Source organism: Rissa tridactyla, chromosome 15 (assembly GCF_028500815.1).
Source record: "Rissa tridactyla isolate bRisTri1 chromosome 15, bRisTri1.patW.cur.20221130, whole genome shotgun sequence".
NCBI lineage: Eukaryota > Metazoa > Chordata > Aves > Charadriiformes > Laridae > Rissa > Rissa tridactyla.
The window spans coordinates 12,571,136-12,594,936 of NC_071480.1; the positions used below are offsets into that span (position 1 = coordinate 12,571,136).

The 23,801-nt window shown below is 60.9% G+C and overlaps 1 protein-coding gene across 2 annotated transcripts in view; it reads right to left on the minus strand.

Moving 5' to 3' along the window:
- RPL38 (ribosomal protein L38) overlaps positions 1–23,306 on the minus strand; it is a 50,111-nt gene extending 26,805 nt beyond the window's left edge. The window contains exon 1 of one of the 2 annotated variants that reach the window (XM_054221891.1): positions 23,296–23,306. The gene's annotated coding sequence lies outside the window, so the exon portion shown is untranslated. Of the gene's footprint in view, positions 1–12,018; positions 12,030–23,295 lie in introns of those variants that run through there. The other variant, XM_054221893.1, reaches the window with a different exon arrangement.
- Positions 23,307–23,801: the final 495 nt, after the last annotated feature.

The following is a 23,801-nucleotide window of genomic DNA, read 5'->3' on the forward strand; positions in this document are numbered from 1 at the left end:
TGCTGCCGGCCCTGCGCTCTCCATGCCCACCGGTCACCGGCACACCGGCCCTGGAGATGCCTGTGGCCAGGACGGACAGGCAGACGGACAGACAGCAGCCCAGGACTCCTGCTTTCCTGGTCCTGCTCTGCCATGGCGCAGGGAAGTGTTTCCCTCCCGGCTGCGCTCGTTCAAAGCCGCCCAGATGCATCCCCGCCAGCATGGGGTGGGTGCTGCTGCGTTCCCGGCTCTCCCCATCCCACTGCCAGGTTTTTGCCGGGGTTCCCCACAGTCGGAGGGATGGGTGGCCGCAACTCAGCTGGCAGCCTGGGCTGCTGCCCCTGATGTGTGCTGCTGGGTTTTTGGGATGCACACGGCCGGTCTGGGGCTGGAAAACCCATCCAGCCACCCACAGCCTCGGGAGAGCTGGTTTTACACCCTTTTCACTCCATTTTTGCTGTTCTCCAGTGTGTCCCTGGTGGGGATAGGATGGAGACAGAAGGGGGATGGAGATGGAGGAGGGATGGAGATGGAGGAGGGATGGAGATGGAAGGGGGATGGCGATGGAGGAGGGATGGAGATGGGGGAGGGATGGCGATGGAAGGGGGATGGCAATGGAGGAGGGATGGAGATGGGGGAGGGATGGCGATGGAAGGGGGATGGCAATGGAGGAGGGATGGAGGTGGGGGAGGGATGGAGATGGAGGAGGTGTGGAGAAGAGCCTGGGGCAGGGCCGGCCCCATGTGCAGCCTCTCCTGGTCCTCTCTGTGTCCTGCCACTTGTGGGGCTGCCCCGAGCCTGGGGAACCGTCCCCAGCCCCGAGACCACCTGTGGAGCAGAGACCAGGCAGAGGCAGGATGGGAGGTGAGAGACTGTAGACCCACAGCAATGGGGATGCTACAGCTCCTGCCCAGCCCCACGGTGTCCCCAAAATCATCCCTGTCCCCCATCACCAAGCACATCCCTGAGCCGCCTCCGATGAAAGGAGACAGGAACATGTGTGCGGAGACTGCCCAAACAGCTCCCACCCACCCACCCACCCTGGGCTGATTTCCATTAAGTGGAAAGCAGAAATAACAGCAACATCAAAGGGAAACTGGAAAGACAGAAGAAAAAAATCGGGGCGGAGGAGCTGGGGTGGGGGAGATGGAGGAGAAGAAAGGGAAGGAAACTGCGCCGAGCCGGCGTCCGTCCTGCAAATTGGAAGTGCTGCTCGGAGGTGTCCACGGGCGACCTGCCAAATCAATTGATTTCATCTGTGGGCAGAGATGCCTTTTTTTATTTCACACCAATTTTCACGGCCAGCGTTAGATAAAAATGGCAGAGACGCGGGGAAGAGAGCGCGGCGGTGGCGGGGGGAGAGCCGGGGAGGGGGGGGAACGACGGGCAGATGACAAAAAGAGATTGAGGGGAGGAAAGAGCGGAGGCAGCGCTGCCACCGGGCCGTGCCTGGGGACCGTTCCCCCTCCCCTGTCCCCCGCTGTCCCCGGCCACTCTGCCACCTCTCGCCTGCAGCCTCCGTCCTCCCCCACGTCCCCCACGTCCCCCACGTCCCCCTGGGGACCCGGGGCTGGGCGTTCCCATCCCCCTTCCCACGGGGGGAATGAGGGGGACCCCCAAATCCTGGCAGTTTTCCGGAGGTAGGGTGGGAGCCGTCCCTGTGCCGTGGCTCCGGCGAGCCGGAGAGCTCAGGCAGAGAAAAATACCCGCTGACATCAAGGTTATGTAGTCCTAGGCTGACAAGATGGATTATCTCCCGCAATCCATCATTTCCCTGGCTCCTATTGCATTTTTCCTTTTGCTCTTTTTCTTCTCCCTGTTCTTTCTTTCTTCTTTTTTTCTTTTTTTTTTTTTTTTTTTTTTTTTCTGAATAGAAAACGTTTTTAGCAACTGTAATAGCCACCGAGCGCTGCTGTGAAGCAGGCATGGGAATCTATCATTTTTATTTGGCTGGGTCTGATAATAAGTAAGCTCAGGCTGTAAATCCCACAACCTTGAGAATTAAATAATAACAATAATAACACTAATGAAATCCCACGTAACTTCCCACTCAGAGCAGCCCCTCTCTTGCTTTGGCAGGTGGAAAAGGGCTGCGATTTTTCTCCATAATTAGGGCCGCGACGAGCTCCCATGGAAACGCTGCGGATGAGGGGGTGGCCGGGGCGGGGGTTCGCCCTCCCCCTGCCCTCCCTGGCCCCTGCGGCTGCTCCTGCCGGGGACCCTGGCAGCTGGGTGACAGATCGGTGGTGCTTGGGGCTGCGGTGACGGCGCCGGCCTCGGCGGGGGGGGGGATTTGCCGCCAGCCTTTTGCTGGGGAGACATTTCGCCGGGGAAGCGTTTAATTTTGACATTTCCCAAAGTAAATTCCCCGACTTTTTGACACACGGTGGCATTTTTCTTTCAAAGCCAATATTTCAAACCTGTAACAAAAGCCCGGCGACGGAGTCGAAACATTTTCTCCGGCGAAGCACCTTGGGTTGGTGCCAAGATGCTCCTCGCTCCGCTGCGGCTGCACCCCCCGAATCCCCCCTTTCCCCCCGATTCCCAGCACCTCCCGCTCCTGGGGGGCAGATCCCCGACAGCTGGAATTGGACTTGACGATCCTTATGGATCCTTTCCAACGTGAGATACTCCGTGATCCCGTGTACAGCCTCTTCGCTCATGGCTGGGACACCACGGCCGGACCCAGCCTGGCAGCGGGAAGAACTAAGAGGGAAAGTCAATTTATCGCGTTAATACGGGAATAATTCTGTTAGCGCGGATCTGACTGTCAGCAGCTCTTATTAAACGCAGGAGTGGCGGCTGTTAGTGGCGCAGAGCATCCCCGCTGCGGCAGGGGTGGCTCATTGCCCGTGGAGCGTGGCAGCGCCGTGCAGGGCAAGTGGATGGAAACGTCCGGGCACGAAGCCAGCGTGGCACGACCGAGCTGCCCCGGAGCCCAGCCCGGTGTGGGGACACGCCGGAGGGATTGGGATGGGGATGGGAGGACGAGTGGCACGGTGGTGGCATGGAGGTGGTGTGGTGGTGGCACAGGTATGGCACAGCGGCAGTGCAGTGGCTGAGTGTGACCCCCGGGACTGTGTCCCGGCAACACCGAAATGAGTTTCAAGGAACTTTTGCAGAGGAAAATGCAAATTTTGGGAATGCGGGAGTTTTCCTTTCACCCAATGGCTGCTGCTGTGGGAGCCGTGCTGGTGGAGGCACAGCCCCTGCCAGGGAGTTTCATTCCACCACAAATTATTTGGCTGGCAGAAGGTCTCCAGGGGCTGAAACTGCACAGGGTTCATGGTGTCACGTCGTCCCCATGTCCCCTTCAGGCTGGCTGGGGACCCCCAGCAGCCCAGGCACCGGCAGCTGCTGCCTGTGACAGTTGGACTCGTTCTTGGGTCCCTGCTGCTCCTCCCTACCACTGAAGCTATTAAAAAGCTAACAAATGTGCTAAATTAAATAGTGCTTTTGCACATATTAAATGAACTTCCCCGCAGCAGGCCGGGAGGTTGCCGAAACTCCGTGATGAATGCGCCTGGGATGCAGCGGCAGAGGCTTTGCGGGCTGCGGGGAGGATGCGCATCCCGGCTGAGCAGCTGTTCTGGGGGAGAGCACTCCCTCCTGCCCGGCTCCTGGCTCGGTGAGGGGCACCCATGGACGTCACCCATGGATGTTACCCATGGACGTCACCCATAGACGTCACCCATGGACATCACCCATGGACATCACCCATGGACAGCCATCCATAGACATCACCCATGGACAGCCATCCATGGACGTCACCCATGGACATCACCCATGGACAGACACCCATAGACAGCCACCCATAGACAGCCATCCATGGACGTCACCCATGGACGTCACCCATGGACAGCCACCCATGGACAGCCACCCATAGACAGCCATCCATGGACGTCACCCATGGACATCACTCATGGATGTCACCCATGGACAGCCATCCATGGACGTCATAGAATCATAGAATGGGTTGGGTTGGAAGGGAGCTCTAAAGGCCATCTAGTCCAATCCCCCTGCAGTGGGCAGGGACATCTTCAACTAGATCAGGTTGCTCAGAGCCTCATCCAGCCTGGCCTTGAATGTCTCCAGGGATGGGGCCTCCACCACCTCTCTGGGCAACCTGGGCTAGTGTTCCACAGACATCATGGGGGCTGTGCTCGGGCTGGCAGTCTTGGGATTATTCTCATGTCCATCTGTTCCCTGGTACAGGTAGCCAGCGGCTTGTGGCATCATGGGGAGCAGAGGGTTTTTCCGTGGGTTCTGGGGTGCTGGGGCATTTGCCCCCCCTCAATGGGGGCTGTTCCCACCTGGCCCCCATTGGGACCGTGGCTCTGTCTGTCCCCATTGCAGCTGGTGGGGTACTCAGCAAAGCTGCGAGCGCCCTCCATTAATAATTTACAGCTTCTAATGAGTTGTAAGGCAGTCGGTGGGTTGCAATTATAAGGGAACCCTCGGGCTGGAGGCATCGCCGCGCTTGGCTGGGCCGGCAGAGCCCCGGAGCCCGGGCTGCGCCCCGGCGTCACCCCGGTTCACCGAGCAGGGACAGGAGCACGCGTGCCCGTCCTCTGCTGGGGCCCGGGCTTAATTAATCTTCTGTCGAGCAGGGAAGTGGTAATGGTCCCGGAGGAAGCCGGCGAGATGATTGTGCTGGAGTGAGACAAAAGAGAACAGTTAGACTGTGACAGCTGATATTAAAATGACTACAACTCACTTCATCCCCCAGTCAATGCATTATATTCCTTATAAATAATGGGTTACTCCAGGTTAACTGTCTGTTGCTGCATTCCAATTGTTGATATTTAATTAGCTCTAAAATTAAAGGGTTCTTTTATTGCCCTGCCGTTAGAACTGCTTTATTTTTAATTGATTGAGATTAAAGTGTCTCCTCACCATCCCGGCTCCCCGGTGCCAGAGGAGCGCGCGGGGCTCGGGGCAGGTTTGGTGGCAGCGTGTGACACCGGGAGGTGTGACGGAGGAGCGGAGCCCAGGTCACGGCGCGGTGCCAGGGTGTCCCTGGGGCGCCAGGGTCTGCACCGCGTCCCGGTCCCCAGGGAGGGTTGGGGGATGCTGTTTCCCCTTCTCCTTCATCTCCACCGAGACCCGGAGAGATTCCCGGTGCAGGATCCTGCCTCTGCACCGGCTGCAGAGCCTGGACCACATTGCAATCACCAGCAAATTAGCGAGCATCTCTTTTCCCTGGCGGTTGGTATAAACGCACCCTGATGGGCAGGCAGCGGGTAGGAGCCGGCAGGGCTCAGGGTCTCACCACCTCCACGGTACCTCCCCCCCATCGCCTTCGTTGGAAATCACCCCAAAAACCTAATCCCGGAGCGAGCTGAGGAGGGAGGCACCGGAGAGCCTGTGCCGACGGGCACCACGGTGCCCAAGTGCCAGGACAGGAGCCGCTTCCCACGTCTCAATAACGGGAGAAATCATGACCCACCTGATCGGCCTGAGATTAAATTTAACAGCCCGAGGTGGCCACCAGGAGCTGTTAAAAAATAAAAACCCCACATCTTGCTCCAAGCTTAAACGGCTCTTTAAAAAGCTAATGCATAATTTAACCGGAGCAGTTTAAAGCAGACATCCTCCCGGGGATGGTGGGCGGGCGCGGGGGGCCCGGGACTCGCAGGTGGCCATGGGAAATGCTCATCCCATCGCATTGGGATGCTCACTGCCCCCCTCCCCGCCCCAGCATCCCAAACCCCCCTCTGGAGAGAAACCACAGCCCGGCCCGGAGCAGGGACCTGCCTGTTGCTCCCGCGCATCCGTGGCGTGGCGGCAGCGGGAGGTGAGGGCTGTTGGCAGGGCCGCGCTCCGCACCCAGGGTGAAACCGACGTCAAGCTGCAGCAGCAGAAGATTGACTGCGGCTGTCAGCGGCGATACGGGACCCGCAGCAGCCGCCGGAGCTGCCTGCAAGCAGCCGCCCCAGGTATTAATCTGTGACGGGCTGTCAGCAGCCTGCGGTACGGATGGTGTCGGGCATTAATGCTTTCCAAAGGTTTCCGGCCAGCTAGGAGGGAAGGGAGCTGGGATGCAGAGGCTCCTGTCCGTGGGATCTCCCATGGGTGCCCGAGGAGGAGGATGGGCTGCGCTGTGCCGCAATGCTGCAGCCGGTGCCGTCCCCAGCCCCCTGCCCCCGACCTTCCCCCTACAGCGGCACCGGGGCGGGACGCGGCCCCATGGAGATGGTTTGGGAGAAGCACCGTCTGCATTGCCAGCTGAGCATCCCTCTGCCGCCCATCCTCTCCCCGGGTCTCCGTCGTGCCTGGCCCCGGATGAGCCACGGGGAGACTGAACAGATCATGCCCTGTGTAAAAATGTGCCCGTCTCAGCAGAAAAACAACATGCTGGTGCTTGGGGTGTAATCTGGGCACCCCACGGCGAACTGTAACCACCACCTGCCCGGCTAAATGAACGAACGCGATCAAGGAATGCATCTGCATAAATCAGAATAAATAAGGACTCTTAGTCCAGGCCAGCTACTTGGCTACCCCTCACCTGGGGGGATAGGGAAGAGGAAAAACCGTGATGGATGAGGAGATTTGGGGTGGATCCGTGGGGTTTGCCATCCCCATCTCTCTCATGGGGCCGAAAGGCCACGCGCGGTGCCGGGTGGGTTGTGCTGATACAGGCAACTGTCAGATGGGAAGAAGCCACCGGGATCGGGGAGGGCAAGGCATCCCCGCGGCTCCCGGGGTCCTGGCAGCATCCCGAAACGCTGCACGGCTCCTCTGCCAGCTCGGTGGAGCCGGGCACCTGAGCAGCCGGTGTGACATTTAGGTAAATGCCAGAGTCATTTGTAAGTGTTTGTTTCGGCGGGTGCCCCATCCGTTACGCCAGAGCTGTTTGCCGAACAGCCCGGCGCTCCCTTGGCTCCCAGATGAGCTCCTCGGCAGCAGCAGAGAGCGCTGGCAGGGCTTGGCCGTGCGGGAACTCCCCAGCAAAGGTGTCCCCCGGTGATGAATAAGAGGGGCTGTTGTGTTTCGGGGTGCCCATGGTGGCTCAGAGCCTTCCGTGAGGTCCCTGCCGTGTCCGACCACGGAGCAGGGATCTGGAGGACGGAGGATGCGTCACCCACAGCTCCCTCCTGCGCTGCCCCGGAGAAGGTTAATGCCGGGACCGAGCTGGGGCGGTGAGGGGACGCTGGGGACAGCCACCCCTGTCCCACGGTGCTGCCCCAGCGCAGCAAGAGCCCGTGCAGCCGAGCTCAGGCCATTTTTCTGACAAATCCTGACTTTTAAGAAAAACAAGGTTCTTGGCTCTTTTTACAAGTTTCCCCCTGGCTGGGCTTAGTTTTTTGGCGCTGGTGGGGGAGAGGAGGGGAAGGGGCTCTGCCGTGACTGGCCCCACCGACCCCAATGGGGATAAAACCCACGGAAACCCCCAAGGGAGGGGCTGGATGTGAGCCCCCCGGAGCGAAGGCGGCAGCGGCAGCGTTACGCGCAGAGCTGCACTTTCATTCAGCTAAAGGACGGCTGCCCAGCCGAATTCTGCCTGCGAAGGAAACAGTTTGCTCCAGTTTGCTTCATGGCACGCGGGGAGAGGGCTCCGGCTCTGGGCTCAGTGGCCGGACCCCAGCCAGCCCCACGGCCACCGATGAGGCACGGCTGGACCCAAACCGGGGGCCACCGATCCCGCACCCGCCCCTGCCCTGGCACGAGGACCGCGGCACGCAAGCGAAAATTCGCGGTGCCTCTTTCATGTCAGAGCGTGGCCAAAGCACTTGGGAGAGTTAATAATAGAATAGCAGCGAATTAAACAATGAATAATGGAGAAGGGTAATAGAAATAATAAATAATATATTTACAGGCTCGCAGTCCTGCCCCAGCCAGCTCCCGAGGACGGGGCTGGCAGGTCCCCGTGGCCGTGGGCACAGCCGGTGCTACACCGTGGCTCGGTGCAGTGTGGCAAAGTTGACTTTTACCGGAGGTTGCCAGACCCCACGCCAGCCCCACGGCTGGGGGGCACCGGTGGATGGCACGGGGATGTAATCGGGCAGCGGCTCCCAAACGCTGCGAATTGATGCTCCTGAATGGGGCTCGCACGACAGAAAGGCTCTCACTGAGCCATCTTTGCATGCTGCCTGGCTCCTGAACAGCGCGCTCGCACTTGCCTGAAATCCCAAAACGGTTTAATGGGGGTTTATTTTCAAAGCGACACGTGCAATAGCAGGGACTGCTTGTCCTCGCCCTGGATGGCCCAGGGCATGTGGGGAGCGAGGGTGCGGGGGGTGACACGGGGCTCCCCTCGGCTCCCCTCACCACTCCTGTGCCTGGCAGGGGGCTGGTGGCGGTGTGGGGCTGGTGTGGGGCGGCGGGAGGGGGGTCATTGCCAGGACCCACTCGTCGGCCACCAGCTGCCACCGAATGGACGCCGGGGCAGGCGCGCGGGTTTGCTGGAGAGGTGGGTTATGGCTCTCGCTGCCGGCACCGGGGATCAGGGGTGGGAAACCTAATGAACACCCAGGGCTGTGCCAGGGGGGCCAGCGCTGCTGGGGGTCCCCCCCGTGGCACAGCATCCCTGGGGGCTGGCAGGGTGCGGGGGGCCATCGTCCCCGAGCAAGGCAGGCAGGTGGCAGGCGGTGGCGGGGACGGTGGGGACAGCGGGGTCAGGCCCAGGGCGGTGATGGATGGGGCTCGGCTGGTGGCGTCTCCGTCGGGCTCCTGCGTCCAGAGGCTGATTTATGGCTCGCTGCGACGGGTCTGCAGGATAGAAGTCTGGGTGAAAGCCAGGGGCAGAGTTTTCCTGGGGGCAGGTGTTCGGGAACGGGCGCACGGATCTCGCATGGATCCCAGGGAGCACAACACGCCCCAAGCCAGTCACCCCGGAATATCGGGGTCTGTCTCGGGAAGGGGTTCCTGGCTTCCAGGAGCATCAGGGCTGAAAACAGCCCGCGTCCTCAGGGTCTGCCCCCCGTACGCTGTGCACGTCCTTCCCCGGCGCTGCGCGGGCTCCGCATCGTGTCATTAATATCTCTGTCACCGGGCAAGTTGCAGGCGAGATAATATTGATGTAGCCATTAGAGCGCAGGCAGAACAAGGCACGCTGGTGCCGCAGCACCGGGGACCTCGCTGGTACACGGCAAGATGTTGGTGACACCCAGACCAGGCTCATCCCCCTTCCATCTCCTCTGGGTACCACAGGCATGTGCTTCCCTGCAACAACCCCCCCGGGACCGACACACGGTGCCACTGCCACCATCTTCCACCCCAAAATAGCTCGCTGTGCTGGGGGGGGGGGGCACCACCTCTGCCGCCGGATCCTGCACTGCCTGGGAGAGGAGGGAAAAACACTGGAAGCCCTTAAAATAACACACAACTGTTTAAGGATGTGAGATCCGTATTAAATCTTGGGGAAAAGGAGCAATTATCCTGTCAGAGAAGGTGATATAATTTTGGAGAGCTAGTTCCGCAGCTGTAATTTTTTCCCCACCATTTCTTCCCCGGAGGGATTTAGTGGCCAATTATCCATCGGGAAGCGGGAAGGTGCTCGCTGTAGGCTGCTGTGTGGTGTGTGCCGTGCCGGCAAGGCAGGCCGGTGCCGGGGATGCGGGCGGCTGCCCGTCCCGCCGCGGCTCTGCTTTTAGAATCATAGCATGAGTTGCGGTAAAAAGGACCTTTAAAGGCCACCCAGACCAACCCCTAGGGGTGGCTTTTGCACCAAATTTCAGCTTTGATCTTTGCTGCTGCCTGCAAACCTCTGCCCCGTGACCCACAGCATCACTGGCTGCGGTGGCGGTGACACAGAGCTGGCGTTCCTTGGGGACACGTGCCCAGGGCCAGCTTTGCCCTCTGGGCAGGGGTGGTTTTGCTGCCTCCTGTAAACTCCCCGCGGATGCTGGGTGCACGGGCTGGTTTCTGGCCTGCTCCCAGTTCCCCTCTCCCCGGGGTGAGCACAGCCCTGTGCCGCGGGAGGAGGCTCAGCCGGCCCAGGGCACCCAGCGGCTGCAGGGCGAGTGTCCGGGGGGATGCCGGGGCTCAGTGTCCCGCTGTGGAGGATGGAGCGGGAGCCCGAAGCGCCCTCTCACCCCGGGAGCTGACTGGTGTGGGAGCTGGCACTGGTGTGGGAGCTGGTATGGGTGCTGGTGTGGGAGCTGGTATGGGTGCTGGTGTGGGTGCTGGCACTGGTGTGGGTGCTGGTGTGGGTGCTGGCACCGGTGTGGGTGCTGGTATGGGTGCTGGTGTGGGAGCTGGCACTGGTGTGGGTGCTGGTGTGGGTGCTGGTGTGGGTGCTGGCACCGCTGTGGGCGCTGGTATGGGTCCTGGTGTGGGTGCTGGCACTGGTGTGGGTGCTGGTGTGAGTGCTGGCGCAGGTGCTGGCACTGGTGCAGGTGCTCCTCTGGCTGCTGGTGTGGGTGCTGGCACCGGTGTAGGTGCTGGTGCGGGTGCTGGCACTGGTGCAGATGTTGGTGTGGGTGCTGATGCTGGCACTGGTGCTGGGCACTGGTGCAGGTGCTCATGTGGGTGCTGGTGTGGGTGCAGGCAGTGGTGTGGGTGCTGGCACTCATTCTGGCACCGGTGCGTGTATTGGTGCTTGGTGTGGGTGCTGGCACTGGTGTGGCTGTTGGTATGGGTGCTGATGCTGGCACTGGTGCGGGTGCTCGTATGGGTGCTGGTGTGGGTGCTGGTGCTTGGTGTGGGTGCCATGACTGGTGCTGGTGCTGGCACTGGTGCAAATGTTGGTGCCGGCGCTGATGATGGCGCTGATGCTGGCACTGGTGCGAGTGCTCGTATGGGTGCTGGTGCGGGTGCTGGTGCGGGTGCAGGTGCTCACACTGGTGCGGGAGCTGGCGCTGGCACTGGTGTGGGTGCTGGTGCTTGGTGTGGGTGTTGTGACTGGTACGGGCGCGGGCACTGATGGTGCTGGCACTGGTGTGGGCACTGATGCTGGCACTGGTGTGGGCGCGGGTGCTGATGTTGGCACTGGTGTAGGTGCTGGTGTGGGCACTGGTGCGGGTGCTGGCGGGCAGCAGGGTGGGGAGGGTTAACACCTCCACCCTTCGGGCTGCTGGGGAACATAATTAAGTGCTAACTTGTCATTTTTTTTAATGAAGTACCGGAGCTGGAGATTTATAATTGCTAATGAGCCAGAATAATAATTAGTTGTTTTTTAATGAGGGTGATGATCACTCGGAGGGAGAGAGAGCTGGGCCCTGCTTTGGCCTAATTTTTCTTCCGTGGTTGCGTGGTGTGTCCAACAGCCTGGGTCGTCCCCCTCCCCAGCCGGTGGCAGTGGCCCTGCCAGCTCCGTGCCCGTCCCTCTGAGCAGGGCTGCGATGCCGCGCCAAGTGCCACGGTCACTGCCCATGTCCTGGCTTTTGCCAGCAGGAATATTTGGATGCCGAGGACGTCTCTGCCCGGCCACCTCTTGCCGACACATTTGCATCGCTGGAGAGCACGGTGGCCCCGGGGATCCCAGGGATCCTTTGCATTCCGGGGTGTCTGTGTGTCCCTGCTGCCTCCCCGGGCTCCTTCTGTCCTCCCCACCCCACCTCTGGCCAAACCCTCCCCGCACCCCTCGGGCATCCTCCGCTCCCCCTGGGGTGTCCTTGCCCCTGGTTCCCGGAGCACCCACAACCCCGGCACGTGTCCCCGCGCCCCATCGGAGGGTGACACGGGGTGCCAGGGGCTGCGGCTGTGCTGGGTTAATGTCTGCAAGCACCTGGGGATGAGGGGAGTTGTCCCCAAGGTGACTTGGAGGGTTGGCCACCCATCCCGTCCCCTGCCTGGGGACGCACGGCTGCTGTGTCACCCTGAGCTCGTCACCCCTTGCCCCTCCCAGCCGTGGGTGCTTGTGGGTGCTGATGGCACCCAGCAGCATCCCACCCCAAGGGACCAGAGGGCAAAAATCAGATAGCTAATTAGGTAATTGCAGGTGATTATCTTTAATTAGAGAAAAGGAGGGGTGTGAATCAGGGGGTGTGAGTGGAGGCTGCCAGGATCAGGGAGATGCTGAGCTCCCGGTTGCCCCCAGCCACGGAGTCCCAGGATTGCCGAGCACCCCCGCTCCGGCCGCCTGGGCTCCCACCGAACACCTGCCTGCTCCCTCTGTCTGGAAAACCTCCCTAATTGCAGCAGAAACCTTGAGAGCCACCGGTGATTGCGTCTGAAGGATTCATAAATCAGGCAGCAAATAACGGGAGATGGCTGAGATATTGTTTCAAAGAAAATTTAAAAAAAAAAAAAAAAAAAAAGGCAAAAAGAGCAGAGATGGAAACAGCTGAAGCCAGCACAGTGCCTTCGTGCCCCGTCTTTTCTATGGAGATAAAAAATTAAGCCTTTCTGGGGGATCTTCAGCTTTCTGAAAGCATCCCCCAGCACGGGGCCTGAATGAAGCTGATGGCATTGATCCCTGCGGATGCTGCCGGATCCCGCTGGGCGAAGCGGGATGCACCCCAGGCTGGGCTCACTGCTGCCGGTGCCCCATCATCCTGGGGTGGCGGTGGGGTCCCCAGAGCCGCTGCTCGGCCCCACTGCCTGGCACCCCAGCCCGGCAAACGGCGTCACCGCACCACGGACGTCACCCAGTCACCCACCTTACCCAGCAGAAAGCGACGGAGAAAACCCGCCCTGCTCCGCACAGGCCCATTAAACCAACGTACACTGTTATTTCTCAAAGGTGTAATTAAATCTAATTGTCAATTACTAAGTGGTGACGGGGAATAGGCACACACAGCAGCATCTGCCCCCAGCCCCCCGCCGTGGAGGCGAGCGGGTCCCAGCACCGGGACCCCCCCCGTGTCCCCGCTTTCCGATCCCCCAAGAAACAGGCGGCCGCGTCTGTTCACGCTGCTCTGGTTTTTGCTACTTCACAAGAGCTGAAATCTGACCTTTTTTAATATACAAGGCTGCGATTTCAGAGCCGGGAGCAGCTCTGGGAGGAAAAGGTGGGAGCGAGTGAGATGCAGGGGGAGAAAAAGCATCGCAGCCCCCAGCGGGGTCAGCTGGGTGGTGTTTCGGTACCCACCGAGGGCCAGGGCTGAGCTGGCAGCAGGGATGCTTGGGGAGCATCGCTGGGATGCAGGAGCCTGTCCTGGCATCGCTGGGGTGCAGGAGCCTGTCCCACAGGGCAGGGATGAAGGACGGGAGGCAGAAACGAGCAACTACCCATTAAAAAATAAATGCAAGCTGTCACACGCTCGGTATTGGGAGCAAAGCGGGGCCGGGCAAAGCGAACCTGCTTGGAAATTGCAGCCCTGTGCCGTGCCACAGACGAGGTCCCGATAATTGCACTTTCTTTTCTTCCTTTCTTTGCCTTTTCGCCCTGCTGAGCTGCAATAATTGGGTGCTGTCGCCCGAGCTCATCCGCTGCCGGCTCCCTGAAAGGAGCTCTGCAATTAGCAAGTGTCACCCTGTAATAAAGCCTTTAATATCCACTTTCACGGCTCACACTGCAGTTGCTCAGCCCTGTTCCTCTTCCCATCCCCATTCCCATCCCATCACCATCCCCATCCCCATCCGATCCCACCCCCATCCCCTTCCCCAGCCCTTCTTATCCCATCCCATCCCCATCCCCATCCGATCCCACCCCCGTCCCCTTCCCCATCCCTTCTTATCCCATCCCTTCTTATCCCATCCCATCCCATCCCATCCCATCCCATCCCATCCCATCCCCACCTGATCCCATCTCCTTCCCCATCCCCATCCCCGTCCGATCCCACTCCCATCCCCTTCCCCATCCCTTCCCATCCCACCCCCATCCCCATCCGATCCCCATGCCCATTCCCATCCCCATCCCATTCCCATCCCATCCCATCCCCATCCCCATCCAATCCCACCCCCGTCCCCTTCCCCAGCCCTTCTTATCCCATCCCATCCCACCCACACCTGATCCCATCTCCTTCCCCATCCCCATCCCCATCCGATCCCACTCCCGTCCCCTTCCCCATCCCTTCCCATCCCATCCCATCCCATCCCCACCTGATCCCATCTCCTTCCCCATCCCCATCCCCATCCGATCCCACTCCCGTCCCCTTCCCCATCCCTTCCCATCCCACCCCCATCCCCATCCGATCCCCATGCCCATTCCCATCCCCATCCCATTCCCATCCCCATCCCCATCCTATCCCATCCCCATCCTATCCCCACCCCATCCCCGTCTCCATCCCCATATCCGTCCCCATCCCTGCACAGCCTGGCAAATTCCAGGGCGGCAAGGCACCCGTGCTGCTGCTGCCCGTGCTCCAGCCTGGTGCAGCCCTTGCCCACCCTCACCGCTCCACCCGGGGGACACTGGGCTGGCTCAAGCGGAACCCAGCGCCAGGCCATGGACGGCATCGCGGCACGGAGGCCTCGGGTCCCATCCTGACCCACTTTCCAGAGCAAAAAAGTCTCCGCCAGCATTTCAAAGCCGTCTCCCGCCTGGGAGCCCTGCATGGGGCCGGTGTTCCCAGGGTGCTTTCTAACAAACGCTCACAATAAGGTAATTATGGGAGAAATAATAAATGTGTCAGTCCTGCAAGAAGTATTTTTCCTGGGAGCAAGGGGGGAGCCCTGCTGTCGTGTCGAGCGTGCGTGCGCTCACCGTACATATTAATTAACTGGGTAAGAAGCTCCCCAGCCCCGTGCCGTGTACATTATTTATGAATGTCTCGGGGCAGTGGTGACTTATGGGCTCTCCTGCTCCGCTCGCTGCCTCCCATTCCCCCTTGGTTTTCTCCCTCCCGGTTGCCGTGTGTCACTGTGAGCCTGGCGGGACCCGCTGCTGGCCACGGCACGGAGGGAGGAGATGCCGGGACAGCAGTGATGGGAATGGGGTGGGTGAAGATGCTGGCAGGGCAGCATCAGCCACAGTGCCCCCACCCTGGGGTGCTGCAGGTCCCGTCTGATACCCAGGGCTGCCCAAGGTGCTTCTTCATCCCTGGGAAACACAGGTCATGGTGGGATGAGGATGGGAGGGGAGGGGATGAGGATGGGGATGGGATGGGGATGGGAGGGGACGGGTTGGGATGAGATGGGGATGGGGTGGGATGGAACGGGATGGAATGGAATGGGATGGTGGCTGCCATGTGGGCCCTTCCCTCCCCTCCATCCCACAGGACCACCAGCCTGGGGTGAGCCCGCAGCCCCACGCCCCGGTGAGCTCCGGCACCAGCAGGCAGCCGGCCCCAGCTCTCCCTCCTGCAGCAGCCGACAGCCCATGAACGCCACAGTGGGGAAGAGGAGTTGGATGCCACTTTATAAATCATCAACTCTCTTTATAGATGGAGTTTTAACCTTCCTGGCTTCTGCCTGGGAATTTATTAGCAGTTTCTTATCCTGCAGCAATAACTTGCCACGCTCCCTCTGGGGCGGGCAGCGGGGCACCTCCGCACCCTGGAGCGGGACCTTGGCACCCTGGCAGGGATGGGGCACCTCCTCACTCCCATGGCTGGGTGCCCGCAGGCAGGGGTGCCCCCAGGACCCCGTCCTGCAGCATTGCCTTTTCCCCCATGCAACGCCAACCAGCTGAGGGACTGTGGACCCCTGCCTGTATCACTGACGGGACAGGCATGGGGACAGGGAGGGGGTGCCTTCGCAAGGGCTGCTGGCGCTGGCAGTGAAACCCCCGTCCCCAAGGTCCTTGGCTTGGCCCGTTCCCACACAGATCTGACAGCCGAAGGGATTTTCATTCCCCAAAGGATTTTCTTAATTAGGAGGCTTCACAACTAGCTATCGCGCGCACATGCACACCCACGCATCTCCATCTCTTCAAAGGCTCTGCCCACCCACCCTGCCGCTGTGCCGCGGGTGGGCGCCGGGGCAGGACCAGCGCGGGGACATCGCGGCGGCATCGTGGCGAGGAGGGGACACAGACCCTGTTCTCCCCAGGGCTGAGCCCAGGGAAGAAAGGATGGGGCGAGTTCCTGCCCCCTGAAGTTCGCTTTCCTAATGAGGTCTGTGCTAAGACGATTAAGAAGAACTTTAGTGATGGGTTTTATAATCCTGCCTGAAAGGGAAACGCGCCTCCGCTTTCCTTCCCCCTGCCCTGGCCCTCCTGTCCCCAGCGGGGACGTTCGCGCCTGGTGACCCCACACTGATGTCCTCCTCCCAATCTCTGGGTGGGTTTTGCCTGTTCGTCGGTCAGGTTTGATCCCGGTGCACCGTACCCGCCATAACTGTGCCATACCCACCCTGTACCCGCACCATGCTCAAACCATATCCACTGCACTTGCACCATAACCACCATACCCATACCATACCCACCATACCCACACCATACCCACCATACCCACACTATACCCACCATACCAGCACCATACCTGCACCATACCCATCATACCTGCACCGTATCCACCATACCCGCACCATACCAGCACCATACCCACACCGTACCCATCATACCTGCACCATATCCACCATACCAGCACCATACATGCACCATACCTGCACCACACCTGCACCATACCTGCACCATACCCACACCATGCCCACCATACCTGCACCATACCCGCACCATACCCACACCATGCCCACCATACCCATCATACCTGCACCATATCCACCATACCAGCACCATACCTGCACCATACCCACACCATACTCACCACTCCAGCACCATACACCCCATACCTGCACCATATCTACCATACCTGCACCATACCTACTGTACCTGCACCATACCCCCACCATACCCACCATACCTGTACCGTACCCACCATATCTGCATGGCACCTGCACCACACCGACCATACTTGCACCATACCCCCACCAGACCCAGCAGACCCATCAAACCTGTGCCAAACCTGCACCATGCCCACCGTACCCACCATACCCACACCATACCCACCATACCCACACCATGCCCACCATACCTGCACCATACCTGCACCATACCCACCATACCCACCATACCCACACCATGCCCACCATACCTGCACCATACCCACACCATACCCACCACACCAGCACCATACACCCCATACCTGCACCATATCTACCATACCTGCACCATACCCAACATACCCCCACCATACCCCTACCATACCCACCATATCTGCACCATACCCACCATATCTGCAGGATACCTGCACCATACCGACCATACTTGCACCATACCCCCACCAGACCCACCAGACCCACCAAACCTGTGCCAAACCTGCACCATGCCCACCATACCCACCATACCCACACCATACCCACCATGCCCACCATACCTGCACCATACCCACACCATACCCACCACACCAGTACCATACGCACCATACCTGCACCATATCTACCATACCTGCACCATACCCACCATACCCACCCTACCTGCACCGTACCTGCTGTCCCCGGCTCCTGCGACACTGGCACGCAGGCGCAGAGCGCGTTTCCCGCGGCCTGTTGAGCGCGTTGCAAGGGAGGAATTGATCCCCGCTGTTTCCTTTATTAGATGGTGTAATACCGCAGGAACCTTTGCCACAATATCCCAAACTAAATCATTTATTCTTGACAAAAATCCAATAAAGAGCTCAGTCCTTCTCCATAGGCAGGTAAAGCCCAGATTAACGGGGCTGCCTAGATCAAAAAAAAAAAAAAAAAGAAAAAAAACCAGAAGAAGTTAAAGAAAGGAGGAAATGCTGGGAAAATGAGTTGGGATGTAGAGAAGACTTCTTCCACCTTCTCGATTTCCCAAGGCTGCTGCAGCTCAGGGTTTTATTACAAAAAGCCACCTAAGTATTACAGGCTAATCCGTAAATCCCAGCCTAGTAAAATATGTGATGGATTTTGTAAATTGTGCCCTTTACAAATCTGATTGAACTTTTTTTTCCCTGCTCGTTCCCTTTTCTTCTCCTTCCCCCTCCTCTCCCGGGGGATTTTTTTTCTCCTTGGGGACCACGATGCCGTTTGGTGTCTGTGTCCCGGCCCCGCTCCTGCTCCATCCCGACTCCTCGGTCCGTGTTTGCAGCCACTCGATGGTGCGAGTGACACTGCAGCAAGCCTGGAGCGTGGCAGGGATGATTGACGGGGATGGGATGGATTGGAACGGAGATGGGTTGGGGATGGGATAGGGATGGGATGGGTATGGAATGGAGATGGGTTGGGGATGGAATAGGGACGGGATGGATTGGAATGGAGATGGAATGGGGATGAGATAGGGACGGGATGGGAATGGCAATGGAATGGGGATGGGGTGGGGATGGAATGGGATGGAGATGGGGATGGGAATGGGGATGGGGAAGGGGATGAGGATGTATATGGGGATGTAATGAGGATGGGGAAGAGGATGGGGAAGGGGATGGGGAAGGGGATGGGATGGGAGGGGGATGGGATGGAATGGGGATAAGGATGGAGATGGGGATGGGGATGGGGATAGGGATGGGGAAGGGGATGGGATGGGATGGGATGGGGAAGGGGATGGGGAAGGGGATGGGGAAGGGGATGGGATGGGAGGGGGATGGGATGGAATGGGGATAAGGATGGAGATGGGGATGGGGATGGGGATGGGGATGGGGATGGGGATAGGGATGGGGAAGGGGATGGGATGGGGAAGGGGATGGGATGGGATGGGGAAGGGGATGGAAAGGGGATGAGATAGCGATGGGATGGGGATGGGGAAGGGGGTGGGGATGAGGATGTATATGGGGATGGAATAAGGATGGGGATGGGATGGGGATGGGGAAGGGAATGGGATGGGGAAGGGGATGCAGATGGGGATGGAATGGGGATGAGATGGGGATGGGGAAGGGGACGGGGTGGGATGGGGAAGGGGGTGGAGTTGCAGAGCCTGCTCATGGCCCTGTAGCTGGAGCCAGTGTCCTGCATTATTAATTGCTCCTTTCCCCGTCCTGTCCCCACAGGCTGCTGGCACCGGCTACACGGGGGCAGGAAGGCGGCCGTGAATGCCAAGCCCCGTGGGTGACCCCCTCCTCCTCACCTCAGCCTGATTTCAGGGCTTTCCCCCTTCCCCAGCGGGGGCAGAGAGGTCTGGGTCCCCACGGGGATGGTGGTGCCCGGGTGCTGCCGGGTGCCGGCTGGGGCAGGGGCACCGGCATCCCCCCGCGGTGGCGAGGCCACCCTGAGCCGTCAGGGCCGGGAGCCAGGGCTGGGGGGGGTGCTGCTGGCAGGTCAGACGGGGACCGTGTTGTCTTTGGCTCCTCCTCGGAGGTTGTGGAAGGACTTGGCTGCCTGGCCGGGCTATAAATCCCGGGTGTCAGATGTGGCGCGGGTTGGTCTGACACCCCTGCGTGGCTGGGAATGGTGGAGTGTCACTAGCCCAGATGCCCTCAGGGTCCTCGGGGTGCCGGGATGGGCTGTGGAGCCTGGAAATGGGATTTCGTACAGCCACCCTTTTGGGATGAGCAGCGCAGCCCAGCATTGTGGACCCTCCCCAAACGGAACACGTCTCTGCGCAGGAGGGGGATAAACTTGGGCATGTCTTTCCTTCCTCTAACATTATTTCCTGCTTTTTTTATTAAAGCAAGATGTTGCTGGCGAAACTCGTGCTCCCTTCCCTGTTTTTCCATCAAATTATTCTGCAGAGGAACATCTGGCGGCAGCTAACGAATGGGCTATTCCTGCCTGTCACGGCGGAGATGCTGATTTCCCTGCAGCGGCCGGGGGCAGCTGGCAAATGCCACCTGCCACCGCCGTGCCTGTCATCCCACGCTGCTGGGTGACACGGGCAGCAGAGAGGACGGGGACCCACCAGCGTCGCGCCCTGTGTAGCAAACTGGGAGCAGGGAAGAGGAGAAACATCTGCCACGTCTTTCATTTGACTTCGTTCCACCCCGAGCTGCTTTTTCTTTTGGTTTCAGGGTAACGCTGAGGCTGATGGAGACCTGGGATCAGATCCCGGGTCTGAGCCGGGTTCCAGCCCTCGGCAGCCAGAGCCGAGTCCAGATCTCTGCTGGGGGCTCAGACCCTCCTGAGACGGCTGAGCAGCTGCGGCATTTGGGGGGCGATGTGGACCGAAGCCCCCCCAAGCCTGGCCCAGGCTGAGCTCTCGCCAGGCTGGATCCCTTCACCCGTGATTTGTGCCTTGCAAAAAACCCAGCAGGGTGGGATGAATTAACCGTGCAAACCTGGGGTGTCCTAATGGCCCTCGAAGGAAGGGGGGACGGGGTGGTGACAAAACAAAGGGCGCCTGAGCTCCCGCCGGCGCTGGCTGTGGGGACAGCGGGGCAGGGCTGTGCCTCAGTTTCCCCAACACCGAATGGGGCTGCGGTGGGGGCAGCTGGGAGCAGTCAGCCCTTCCTTTCCTCCTGCAACCCACCCCGGCCATTAAACACGGGCGTTACATGTTCTTGGAGCCAGCGCTGGTGGATGCTAGGTGGTAACCATGGCAACTGCCAGGTTTCTGTTTCCTTGCCCTTGACAGTCACCTTGAGATGCCACCATGTCCCAGTGACCAGCCGGGCACCCACGTCCTGCCTCTCAGCTCCCACCGCCGGTCCCCGGGCTGCTCCGGCGTGCGTGGCACAGGGACGCGGTGGCAGCATGGCTGCGCCGGGGATCACCTTTCCCACCCCGGCACAAGGGACGGATCCAGGTGTCCCAACACTGCCCAGGCTGTGCTGGGGCTCCCGGGGCTCCCCTCGCCCCGGGGGACGGGACCCAGCGCCGTGGGGTGAAGAAGGGAGCCCCGTGCCACTGCGTCCCCAGCGCTGGCAGCATCCCTGCCCGGCAGCGCCGGCGGAAGGAGCCCCGCGAGATGCACAAAGCAACATCTGCAAGCGCTTAACCACGCAGCCGGCCCGGCCCTTCCCGAAATAGCTCGCTGGGGTGGGCTCCCATGCCAGCACTGATGTCATTTGCTTTTATTTCCCTCCCGCCCGCTCCTTCCCCGCCGGAGCCGCGACGCGCTTGTCAGCCGCACTCCGTGCCGGGGGCTTTGCCGGCGCGAGCCCGGCCTGTGCCGACGCAGCAGGGTGCCGTCGAATGATGGCTCTGAAGGGGTTGGCCCCGCCACCGAGGGGCTGGGTGGGTCCTGGCACCCCCGTAGTTGTGATGCCATCGGTGGCTCCGTGTGTCCCTCCTCGGAGCTGGGGTGAGCCCTGATTTCTCCAGCAGCATGGGCACTGTGGGGAAATCGGGGAAATCCCGGCTGTCGACTGCTCTGGCGGGGTTGGCATGAGCGGGGAGCGCTGGGGAACGGCAGCCCCCAAGGGAGATCTGGGGGATCGGGACCCCTAAGGAGCGGGGATGCCCTGGCATGTGGTCCTGGCACTGCAGGGCTTGCCGGTGGGCAAATGCACCCACGGCCCCGGGCATCTCCCTGGGGGCTGCCGATGCCTTTGCCCCGCAGGCTGCAGCCATCCCCGTCCCCTCTCTGCGCGCAGGGGGTTAACTTGGCCCCCGCCATGCGAGCGGAGACGGAGCCCGGCGCTGAGCCAGCCCGCGCAGGCAGGAGCCGGCCAGCTGGCTGCAGCCCCTCGCCTGGCTCCGGCTCCGGCACATGCCTCCGGAGCAACGTGTCCGCACAGCGCCCGCCAACGCAGCCGCCGGGCGCCCGGGGCTCCGCGCCGTCCCTCCCGCCAGCACCGCAGCATCCCACCACGGGGGTCTGGCATCTCCCACGGGCCGGGGGACCACGGAGGTGCAGACATGCTGGGGCAAAACCTCACGGACAATCATAGAATCATAGAATTGTCTCAGTTGGAAGGGACCTTTAAGATCATCGAGTCCAACCGTCAACCCAACACTGCCAAGTCCACCACTAAACCGTGTCCCTCAGCACCACGCCTGCCCGGCTTTTAAATACCTCCAGGGATGGTGACTCCACCACCTCCCTGGGCAGCCTGTTCCAATGTTTCATAGCCCTTTGGGTGAAGAAATTTTTCCTAATATCCATCCTAAACCTCCCCCGGTGCAAAATGTAGCCTGTCCCTGCTCTGTGCATGGGGACACCAGGGACCCGGCTGGGGTCCATCACAAGGGGAGATCGGCACAGTGGCCGGGTGTTGCATCCATCCCATCTCGGCAATTTTTCAGTGCTGCAAACGGCTGTTGCAGCTGGACGTCCCTTTGTCCCCGTGTGTGTGACCCTGGTGCCAGCGGGGCACAGGGGTGGCGTGTGCGGGCAGGCTGGTGGCACGGCAGGGGGAAGGGCAGGCGGTGGGGTTTGCCGAGCGGTTTGCAGGAGGAGCGAGCTCAGCCGGGCACGGCCTGCGTGCCATGCTGGTGTCTGCCAGCCGCAGCCGCTCCCGCTCGGCGCTGAGCCTCCGTTCGGAGATTTACTGCCGTCTCACGGAAAAATGGGTGGAGTGGGAGGACTCCTCGGACAGGCAGGAGGAGGTGGTGGGGGCCATGGGTCCGGGCTGCCTCCGTTCTCCCCAGTTTCCATTTCTCCACCCTGCAGCAGCTCAGGGGACCCCCACGTCCCCCGGGTCACCATGTGGGATGCGCGGGCTGGGATGATGCCCCTGTGCCCTCCATCACCCTGCGTGGCACATCGCCCATGCCCGCTGCCCATCGCTCCGAGAACAGGACACAGGTTGTGTCCCCCCATCCTCCTCCCCCGCAGGAACACATGGCACCACGTCCTCAAATAATTGCTTCATTATGGGCTAATTACTGCAATTAGCTGAGCAGTGCTCCTGCAAGTGCCTGCTGGCCTGTGCACGGTGACTCGCGTCCTCTCCAGCCCCACAGCCCACGGTGGTGACACCAAGCACGGCCCAGATGGACCCGAGGACGTTCCACATGGCTCGGGGGGGGCTCGAGCTTGGTACCCTGAAGGGTGCTCAGCCCCATGGGGACCCTGGGAGGAGCACAGGGCTGGGTGCGTGGGTTCGCTGGGCCCCCTGGAGCCACCTCGGCCATCCCCATCCCTCACTGCCCCTCCAGGAGAGGCACTCAGCAGTTTGCCGTGGGACAGGCACATACCCTGCCCTGTGGCACAGTGTGGCTCTGGTCCCCTGGCACTGCAGTGGGGTCAGTGACCTTCAACACCAAGGGGCTGATGTTCCCTGCTGACCTTTAATGGCTTTTCTCATCCATTGCGGCTCCCAGCACCGTGGCAGGAGCCCTCAGTGGCCCCATGGCTCTGACAAGCGGGAGCGGGGCCGGGGAGGTGCCGGCAGCTCCCACCACTCGCCCATGTTTTATCTTTAATTCCTTCCATGGGCCTTCGACCATACGTGGCACGAGAGATTGGAAACAGAGATGGCTCCAGCCCCAGGGACCCCGAAGGCCCCGGGGTGACTCCTCTCCTCCCTCAGTGCCGAGGAGCCCAGAGGCCACAGCGATGGGCGCGTTCACCCTTTGCCTTTGGGCTGGTCTCACAAAGCTCGGCGGGAAGAGGAGCCCAGTCCGGGCAGAGACAGGATGCGTCCCGCAGGGCTGGGCAGCACACGGGACCCTGCGGGGATGGAGGGTGTCAGCGGGGGGGACACGCTGCGGAACAGCTGCCTTTGAGTCCCTTCATCTGCTGACGCGCGCTGTCACGACGGAGCGCGTAATTGGGACGTGCTGCAGCGTCGCGGTGCCACGCGTCCCTCCAGCTCGGCTCGGCTGGCGGGGGCGCCGGCGGCCGGCGGGATGCTGTCCCAATAATGGGCTTATTTGCTTTGCTTTGTCATCGTCTGCTCAATACAGGAATCGCTTGCGGCGACACGAGTCGTGGGTGGGCGCCGCCGAACGGGGCTCCCCCTCCCCGCCAGCACCCAAAGCCCCTGTGGGGTGATGGGGTCCAGCGGAGCCGACGTGTCCCCATCTGTCCCCCAACGTGGAGGAGCACGCGATGAGCCGGGGTGATGGGGGATGCACAGAGGCCCCATCCCCCGTTGTCACCCCGGTGTTGGCACCGTCCCAGCGCCACCGTGAGAGACAGGAGCGCCGGGGACAGCCGTGTCCCATGCCAGCGGTGGCCCCCAGCCCCGCTGTCACCGCCACTGCCGGAGCCATGG